Source organism: Halyomorpha halys, unplaced genomic scaffold (genome assembly GCF_000696795.3).
Source record: "Halyomorpha halys isolate HHAL.00 unplaced genomic scaffold, Hhal_1.1 Scaffold212.1, whole genome shotgun sequence".
Classification (NCBI taxonomy): Eukaryota; Metazoa; Arthropoda; class Insecta; order Hemiptera; family Pentatomidae; genus Halyomorpha; species Halyomorpha halys.
The window spans coordinates 1,222,338-1,232,922 of NW_027107855.1; the positions used below are offsets into that span (position 1 = coordinate 1,222,338).

Below are 10,585 nucleotides of genomic sequence, written 5' to 3' on the forward strand. Positions count from 1 at the left end.
ATATACACACACACACGTTTTTCTTAACTGTTGTAGGTATATATTTTATTCTGTAAATAATACAACTTTGAAAAATCTATTCAAAACATATTCAGTTCTGACACAAACCTGAAGTTAATTAATAGTACACACTGTAATAGAAAATTGGCTGGATAATGGAATAATAATGTAGAGAAACACTGTCTAAATAAAGTTATAATGATCCTCAAGACCCATAAAAAAATAATATATATATGATTCTATTATTTCACATAGCATAGGTTGACTTAGAAATTATCTTTAGGACGGGTCTAAAAAAAAGTTTTAAAACGTTTTTTATATGATTTAATCTTTTCCAGCGACAAAGAAGTCAGTATTTTACGTAGAATAGAAACCATGCATAGCGGGCCAAATCACAAATGAAGGTGGAACATTACTCAAAGATATCAAATTTCAAAATATAAAATGTTCTTATCGTTTGCAGCGAAAATGATTTTTATCTCAATAAACATAGAAACACAATTCTAGAGGTTCTAAAACTCTTCCTAATTAGGAAATTAATTTAATAAAGTAACGAAAAAAGTAATTTTTTTTCACCTATAACTTTTAGAGCATCCGGGAGAAACAGTTATACTAGAAAAAATTAAACAGCATTAAATGAGTCTCAGTTGAATGAGTACTATAACAATTAATTTGGTTAAGTAGTATAGAAAACAGTAAACTAAAAAATTAAATTGACTTTAAAATTTTCGAATTATGATGTATATTACTATGTATGAATCTAAACATAACATCGAAACTCATTTCTGGCGGTCCGAAACGATTACTAAGAGCTAATAATTTAATTAAGTAACGCATTAGAAATTTTAGTTGGAACAGGTTTTTTTCATTTTTTTATCTGAAAGTCGTAATCAATAGATATTGTTGAAACAATTGTAATAATACAAATTAAAGAACATTAAATAATGTGTCGAAAGAATACCAAAAAATAATAATTCAATGAGTTGATACGATCGTAAACCACCTTTTTCGGTTTTATATTGACTTATAAAACCAGAACAGGTGGTTTACGACCATAATACGTGACCAAATTATTTTGGTACGAAAACAAAGGAAGGCACCATTACTTTGTTAAATGTCCTAATCTCCTAAATATCGTAAAAATTGACATATGAGCAATAATCGATAGTTTGAACTCTTACATAACAAGTGGTACCACTATTTTGTCAAGAAAACTCATGTTTGAATGTCCAAAATAAATATTAAGTTAAAGTTAATTGGGATCCTAGAAAACCCGTGAAAATTTACCTAAAATGCACTGCTAAATTTCAATAATTTTCCGCACTATTTTTTAATTTTATTTTTAATATATATTTATTGCTATTTACAACTGTACATTATAATACATTTAGTAAATCTGATCTAAGTTAAATTAGAATGTTACAGACCTGTAGAGAAATTACCAATTGGTAGCACTCTAATGACATTTTACATTAGCTGGTCTCGTGGCCATCTTCTTTTCAGGCGCCTCGGAGGATTGTCAGGAATCAAGAGGATGCAAGATTAGAAACTAGGGGGTTCGAGTGGTTAGAGAGTTTATAATGGAAGGTGTGATATCTGGTTCGGGCTAGATCGGTTACAAAGGGAACATGTATGATTTTTTTTTTTTTAAATTTAAGAAAATATTTTTGTAGCCTACGTCATTTAAAACCAATCAATATATTCTATTTTATTTTAAAATATTGTTTATTTAAACTAAAAAAAAAATCTGTTTTTTTAAAATTAATAGTTGTCAAGTAGAGTTAATTTAAAAGTTGAAAATGAAATTTATAAAAGTATGTAAGATATATGATACAAAAAACTAAAGATTTTAATTTTTTTTTTTTTAGGAGAAGGAAATTAAATTTTAACCATAGAATAACCATGACGTCCAAGTTTATTTGTCCATGATTAATATAGAATGTGAAAAATGAACGGTGATATACTAGTGAGCATTACGAGATTAAAAGGAAAGTAAATAACTTGTAGTAGATGTTACTGGAAAGTAATTTGTCGTGGTCGGATATTACATCCCGCCATTGAGGCTCCCAGGAAATGTCCCCTTCCGAGAATCATATTCAAATGAAATAAAAATTAATACTGCCTCCAGCCCAGCCCCATTTCTTCTCCACCCCCAGAAAGGGTGAATATAATCCCCTAATGGTGTCGACAAAGGAGTGATTAAGAAAAAAAAAACAGGGCGTTGGAGGAAGAGGATCAAGATGCGAGCCCTCTCCTTCGGCAATAAAGGCTAAAAACTACTCGGAAATAGCTCCTGAATTTTAATTTTCCTCAAAGACTTTTGAACATTCATTAATTCATCCAAGCTATATGATTTATTCAACAATTCTACTTCGAACGCAATGTAAAGTTAAGATTTTATCATAGTATTATTTATTGACTTCAGCGGGAATAAGAATAATGAAACAATTATTAAATGTCTTTAAATAAAGATGAGCTTATAAAAATATTAAGGACAATTCATAACTATAATTTAAAAGCAGCCTACTTAATGATTTGCATCAGCAATAAATAATTATATAATAGTAATTCAAGAAACTATTAATAAATATTAAGAATCTAGAGTAGTGGAAAAAATAGAGTGAGGGAAAAAAATAACGCCAGAGGTGGATTAAAATATAAGAAATTTAGATTAAAATGGATTTAGTGAATGACACAATTTGTTCCTTATTAAAATACAATAGTTTATTTCATATCATCATAAAAGAAATTTAGAATCTATATATTGATGGTTGACATTACCTTTTGCTTGGATAATATAGAGGCTTGGTTAATGTTAAAAAAGAAGTAATACAGTTCGTTTGTCGCTATTATTTTATAAAACTCTTTTGGTCTTCGTCTTGGTTTAATATTTAATTGAATAAATAAAAAAAAATGTTAAGGGTCTGTTAAACTAAATGAAATAGTTTCTGTAAATTCTAACTAACTATTTAAAGATATATATTCATTTATTTATTTTTTACAATTTCCTTCTTAAATTGTTTAAATATTACTGTAGGTACTTTTGATGAAATAAAGTCTAATTTGAATACCACTTTTAATTCCTTTTCATTTAGTCCAATATGAATCGAATTCTCTAAAAAAATGTAGGTCTTAAACTTTGTCCGGTATAGGATGTCAGTTTTTATAACTTGCTGCTTTTCTAGGAATAAAAAAAGAAAGAAAGTTTTTCCATTGCACAATATATAGAATATTTATTTATTATTATTTTTTTTGTGACATGTGATTATTGAAGCAAAGCAACGATGTATTAATTCTATACTCCTACATTAGTTTCACATTTTTTTGTGTCATTATCTTTTACTTTAGATGAAGACCTAAAGTGTGAGTCCAAACGATGGCATTTAATAGTTAGCACTACGTTTCAAACGTTTTTTTCTGATCGTTAATCGCGCCATTAATTCTTTTTGTAATACATTTACGGTGGAAGCTACCATTAAACAACTTTTTCTGTAATAGACTAGCGTTATTTACAATTCTGGTAATCTTACGTTAATTGGACTTCTTTGTGTTATTAAATATTATTAAATATGTTTTTATTTCAAACTATAATTTACATTTGGGCCAAAGCGAAACGGATGAGATCAGTAACCATTATGTAATTCAAACAAAAAATCATTCGGATTCGAATTTTCAATAACTAGCGATTAGTTAAATAATAAAACTATAAAAAATAATTTCCTTTTATGAAAAATAAATATGGGGAATTTAATTGATACAAAAAGTTGATTTAGGCCATGGCCAAAGATGTCTTGGCTTCATTCCCAGAGGTTAAGACATCTTAGATAAGTAACATCCATTAACTTCTCGACTAACTCAGCATGACAAATGATCCTCGAATCCTTGAAGTGGAAGCGATAATAATTTATTCATCCGTCACACTGGGCTTTGCAGGGTTTCAAAGAGGTTATTTTAGAAAGACATGCATGATACATCAAGGTGTTGGTCGGTTGTTCAAAGGACATAATTGCCAAGTAAGCGCGAAAACCAACCGATCAGACAAGTTAATCATTCAACTATTGTTCAAAAACATTTTAATCACAATTTCGAAAAAAAATATCTGTCACTGTTAGAAAGATAAAAAAGGCCCCTATTAAAAAAAAAAAATAAAAAAAAAAAAAAAATAGAATAGAATAGAATTGATGAAGGGTAAATCCCGACAGAACAATGCAACTAACGACGTTAGTCTTTATCTTACAATAGTAGTACTAATAGAACAATTAAACTTTATAGTTTTTTTTCTAAAAATAATGAATTAATATAATATTAATAATTAATAAAATCATATTGAAAAAATTATTATTTAGTTTTTTAATTGCAAACTGGAGAGTGGGTATACTAGCTAAGTGGGTAAGGTGTAAATTAAGTTTTAGTTGAAAATTAACTTTTTATTAAACACTTGATACACAACGTGTTTAAACAATTAGCGACGATGTTCGTTTACAAATCTTATACAAAGTGGATAACTAAACCTCAAACAGATTTGGAAAAAAAGGTCAGTGGTTTTAATTTTATGCTAAAGACATTCATCTTCCCTATACTGATTTTTATAATTTTAAAAATAATAGTTCTACGAACTTCAACTGATTCTGATACTTCTATATTGCTAATTTGTTTGATGATTGATAAAATGACCTCAGAAATTTTCATAAAGTTTAGTTTGTTGTATTTTTTGTTAACAACAATTGTGTAGACAATCTTGGAACACTTTTAATTTATTTTAATTTTAAATGATTTAAAAATATACTTTTCGAAAATTATAGAAATTAATTAAGTGAAGTAGAATTACGAATGATAAGATCTTTTATAAATTATGATACAAGTCGAGTAAGTTGAAGAGTAAAATTGGTTACATAATTAAACGTAAGTATAAGGAAACGAATATATATGTTAAGCATTATTTGTAGTTTATACACTATGATATTATATCAATCTCTAAGAGGATTCATATATATTAATGAATGGCAGATTGATTCATTAATCTAAATGAGTTCATTAATCTCTATTTGAGTTTAACTATTTACTGTTCAGAGCTATGGTAGCAACTCTTGATGTTTGGAAATGTACATAGTATATAATCGAAAAAGCTTTTATATTCAATAAATTTTTATTTATTAGTTGATTTTTTTATAACTAATTTATAATTAAATAACTTCAATAATTCAATTAAAAAATCTAAGCCTTTTATTTATCCAATATATATAATAATTACAATTCTGTAGAGTAAATTCTTTCAGATAAAATATAAAAAGTTGAAGATATGAGAATACGTACAACATATATATATACTAAAAAACAACAACATGTCATTACAAGATTATTTCATTGCACATGCTATCACAATAAAATTTAAAATTTAACTGTTTAAAAACAATTATTCAAAATTTCAGAGATCATGAATTACAACTTTCAGAATAGATTACACACATATAACGAGGCCCATTTGGAAGGATGCTTTAAATAATCCTGATGTAAAATGTATTCAGTAGAATAGAATTTGTTTTTACAAGAAAAAAAAATCATGGAATGATATCAAATATGTAAAAAATGTACAAATTTTAATATACCTTGCTTAACGTTAAGTTTTTACAATATCATTTTTTTATTTTTCTTAGCACGGAAAAGTACGCAAAATTAAATTAACTAGTAATAACAGCTTTATTAAACATTTAAGAAATATCTCTGAATAGATACCAAAAAAGTTATAGTTGATAGGTTACCTAACAAACGTTGTTATATACGTTCATTAGAATACGAATATATATATATATTTTTTCTTTTCTTCTTTCCTGTTTTAAAGGGATTAGATATTAAAATATATAATGCACATTTCCTTAATAACATTTAATTTATTTTCCAATATAATTAATGGAGCACATTATACAAAAAGGGACAAGCCCTCAAATTAAATTTTTTCTATAGGTTCCATTTAAAAGATATGAGTATGTGGTTCGGTCTGATAGGAGTAATGACAATTTGTTGTTGTCTGATCGGTCCATAATAACTGTTCTGTTGCCCTTATCTGCTTTGGTAATGATGATCTCGTCGTGGGATTAAAGAAATGATGGAGAGAAGAATAGACCTCTGAAGAACTGAAGCGAAAAATTATAACAGATGGAAGATGTTAGAGATAATTGGAAATGATGTTACAAATTGAAAAGCGTGACAGCTCCTATTTTAAATCAGTAGGGCCACTTGGCTTTATGATCTTTACTTAGTCGCTTTCATGAAGACTTGAAATTTTGGCCGACACGTTGGCACTAATAAACAAGTTTTTACTTATTTGTGTTCTCCCCTATCCGCACCATCAATCATCTTCTCAGATAGAAATTTTCAGAACATTTCTCTGATTTTTTTATTTATGAGGACTGAAAATAAAAATAAAATTTCATCTCATACTAACTACGTGATAAGGTTTAAGATGATCAAGGCAATATGAGATGTTAATTTTAAATATGTATATAAAATAACTTCATTTAAATGGTCAACTTTGCCTTGAGCAAAATACTAAATATCGCGTAACATTGCAGTTTGTCGGGTACAACCTAGTGTCCAATTACTCCATGGAAAGTTAAACAAGAATATTAAAAATATATATATTTAAAATATTACAGTATTAATTACGGTGTTGTAGATGTAATTATGAAGCGAGCTGAACCACTTTCTGCCTTACAATAGGGACATTCTACCGGACCTCCAATTTGCTAGCAAGACAATAGAGGGGGATAATACAAGGAAGCTTTCAGGAGGTGACATACAGTTCCAAAGGACTGAATAATAACAGGCTTGCTAAATGAGAGTACCCAGCTTTATCCAATCCCTCTTGCCTCAGCCGTGATACATTAATCCAATAAACAGCCTTTAACACCTTTTTATCAAAATTACACAAACCATTAACGGCAAACAACTCCAAAAATCAGCAACGTGAAACTTAACAAAGAGGTACGCGACAGGATGCCAAAATTTTAGCATTCCTATATTTCACATAAATCAAAGAAATTAATCTAACATACTATATAACATAATTAATTATTTTTTAAGGTTTGAAATTTTCTTTAAATACTATATTTGTCTTTTAAAACATATTGTTTCGGAAGGAACCGTTTTAAAATACAACCCTGCAAAAACAATACTTTAGTTATGGCCATTCATAAGAGAAAATAGTGGATCGGATTGGTGAATAAAATAAAGGATTATTGTCAATTTCACTATATAAAGTCGGGCTTAAATATAGAATTTCCAACAACCTTTATCTAAAGCCCCCATTAATCAATATGAAATAATAAACCATCTCTCATAGTTAATAATAATATAAAATTTATAAATATGAACTATCCTAGAATCTCATATTTAGCTATGGACTAAAACATACTGGGAAGTCGGAAATAGATAAAAGCATCCCATTTTTTCTCATATTTTCAATTCTTTTTTATGACATTGTATCCTTTAGGTGCTCTTTGGTTTTAATGCTCCTATCTTTTCATTTTTTTCCTTTTTTTTATCTTCATATATACATATTTCATGTATTATTGTAAGTTGTATAATATTATATTTTTGTATATTTAATTCTTTTCTATATTTTTATACTGAACTCTTATCTTTAATCAAATTAACTTCATACTCATTATAATTAATTTATTAACTGTAAATTGGTATCATTATTATTCACTTTATAAGTTCTTTCAATTACTTTTTTTTATTTTCCTTGTACTATTTTGTATTTTGTTAATGGAATTATTAGTTTTATCGCTAGAAATTAATTTATATTGTACTGTTCTAGCATATAAATCTTAGCAGCATCCACTGCGCATATTCTCAACTCGTATTTATTTGTCTTTATCATTTCTCTATGTTGCTTTGGCACTGACCATTAGGGCCCAAGGCCCTGTTTCATAATGAAAGCTAATAGTATTAGTTCAAAATACAAGTATAGAAACAACGTGTTAACTACACTAATACTTATTTTTTTCATAATAGGGAGGACTATTAGTGATATTACTGGAATTAAAAAGTACTAAAATACAAGTTATTATTGTACAAGTCAGTGTAATTGTATTAAGTTAATTCGATAAGACTAATAGTATTAGTTTGTACTTTATTATGAAACAGGGATTTACCTGCATATTTGTTTTGTTAAGGTAATCAAATATTTTCGGAATGTGAGGGGGTATTATCGTTTAATATAGTTGCTGAACGATAATACGGTGTCCATCAAATTCCTGCGGTCTGTCAGCATGTATTCAATAGTTAGTGGCAAGTTACACTGCCTTAATGTCCCTGCCCGTAAGTATTCTTAGGTTAGTTTAGTGTGTCCAATTGATCGTCTAGTGAGTACTACATGTCGCCTGTAGCTTTGGATTGATGTTTTCCATGACGGAAATACTGTTAATTTGTTTTCTTTTGTGTTGTCCCAAGTTGCCTGTCATTTAGTTGATATTTGTATTGTCGTCAGAGGACTAAGGTCGTGGTAACATGGTTATGTCTACAGACACGGAACTGAACATCAGTTTCTTGATCCCTAAAATGTAAAATACGAGACTGTTATTGATGATATTTTTCCCCCTACATTTCAATGAATACAGCTTCTACCTTTGTAGTGAAGAGGCAACAATTTTTTTTTGTAATCACTGATAAACTAATTTTTCAGATTTTTTTATTCATTAATACAAAAACAAATAAATGAAAAAAACGGACTTCCAACCAACTATTGACAATTTCACTAATTAACAATACCAGTGAGATGAAAATGCCAAACCCGAAGGGTGGACTGATTGTACCGCCTTTGACAGGCGTCAAACCTTAGTTATTGTTTGACAGCAGCCACCATTAATATACAGGGGCTTAGGTTTATAATATATAAATAGGATGGGATTCATTCATCACATTGGGGGTCCCACTGAAAACGGGTCAGAGTTGGGTTTTTTTTTGTTTTGTTTTTTTAGCACTGCGCTAGAAGATTTGCTGAAGAGGATGCTATTCCAATGACAAATTTAAAAAAAAAAAAGGACAATGAAATCACAAATTACAAAACTAAAAATAATAAACTACGGTGAAAGCTTAGATTTTTAATATGAGTTTTTTATTTATAACTTTAACTGTTGAGAAAAAAAAAAAGTTTATTAAATAGTCAGGTAGCCTTTACATTACTATGGATGACAGTAAGAAAGTGTATTTAAATACTTTTTTTTTTATTGCAAGGAAGAGGGGGTATTCATTTATAAATAATTTGGGTAAAGATTTTGGAAATTCAAAGAAGGCAATACGATGCCGAACAAAAAACCAAGAAGAATTAAAAACCCAAATGTAGCGAAATAGTTTTGATTTTTTAATTAGTTTTTTAGGGGTAGATTGACATAGAAAATCTGATAAAAGCCTCAGCAAACGAACAGAAGTTTGTTTTATTAATGAAAAACCAATAAGTTTTCTTCATTTTTTTATTGTTTGCTCTATCCAGGAAACTATCGACACTAAATCAATCAAAAGTAAGTTATTCACCTCCTCACAGTATATTGTTCTGTGTTATTTGTATTATTTTATTGGCACAACAAGCGCATGAAGCTGCCCAGGGTCTGCTCAACAGCCGCTAACCATTTCTCTCCATCTTCTGTAAGGGTAACAGGGGTCCTCGCCGATCCTGCCCCACTGTATCCCTCCATCGGCCCTTCGGCGTACCAAGTCGCCGCACACCATCCAGAACGTTAATGTGTAATTTATGAGTCACTCTTTCCTCGCTCATCCTCATCGCATGGCTATGTAAGCCTCTGTATCCTGATATACGAGGTGATGCTAAATTTCTTGTAGAGCCCAAACAGTTCACCATTTTTCCTTCTTTGCTAACTACCATTCTCGCATACGGGACCTAAGATCCTTCTCAGTATTACACCTTCAAACCTGCCTAGCAGGTTAATGCTTTTATTGGTTAGGGTCCACGTTTCTCCGTAAGATTGGCCTTATCAACGTTTTGTAAAGCATAAACTTGGTGGTACGGCTAACAAGTTTCCTTTTTATTAGCCTTAAAATATTGATATATACTCTATTTCCAGCTGCAATTATGCTTTTATCTGTATTCTATAGGTTTATAACAAATTTAAATTGTTGCTAACAAAAATTCATAAATTATTAAAACTAATTTAATTAAAGTTACTACTTGTAGCAGTTTGGGATATCAGAAATTATTCTTTAGAAATATGTAGTAATTTACAATGACTTTCTTTGCAGCATTTATTTTATTATTTTTAATTTGTTAAAATAAATTCACTTTAAATAAAAAGAAAATATAAAGGGCCAAAATTTTATCTAATTTATTTATTTTTAAAAAGGTATTAATAATGTCTTATTTTTTATTAAAGTTATTCTTGATAAGTAATTATATTCTATATTATGCTGAGGCAGCAAATTAAAATTCTATTGCCTATCTAACCCTAAAAAAGACATAAAAAATAAAAAATAATGGAATGTTTGAGTTTATTTGTTATCTCCCTTTTTCCTTCGTTCTTAATTAATAACCAATCAGGTTTAAAAAAAATCATGACTATTTAAGGTTATA

At 28.8% G+C, this 10,585-nt stretch overlaps 1 protein-coding gene across 14 annotated transcripts in view; it reads right to left on the reverse strand.

Moving 5' to 3' along the window:
- The window catches only part of CadN (Cadherin-N), a gene marked incomplete at its 5' end in the record, with an annotated part of 700,644 nt that overhangs the window by 225,913 nt on the left and 464,146 nt on the right, over nucleotides 1–10,585 (reverse strand).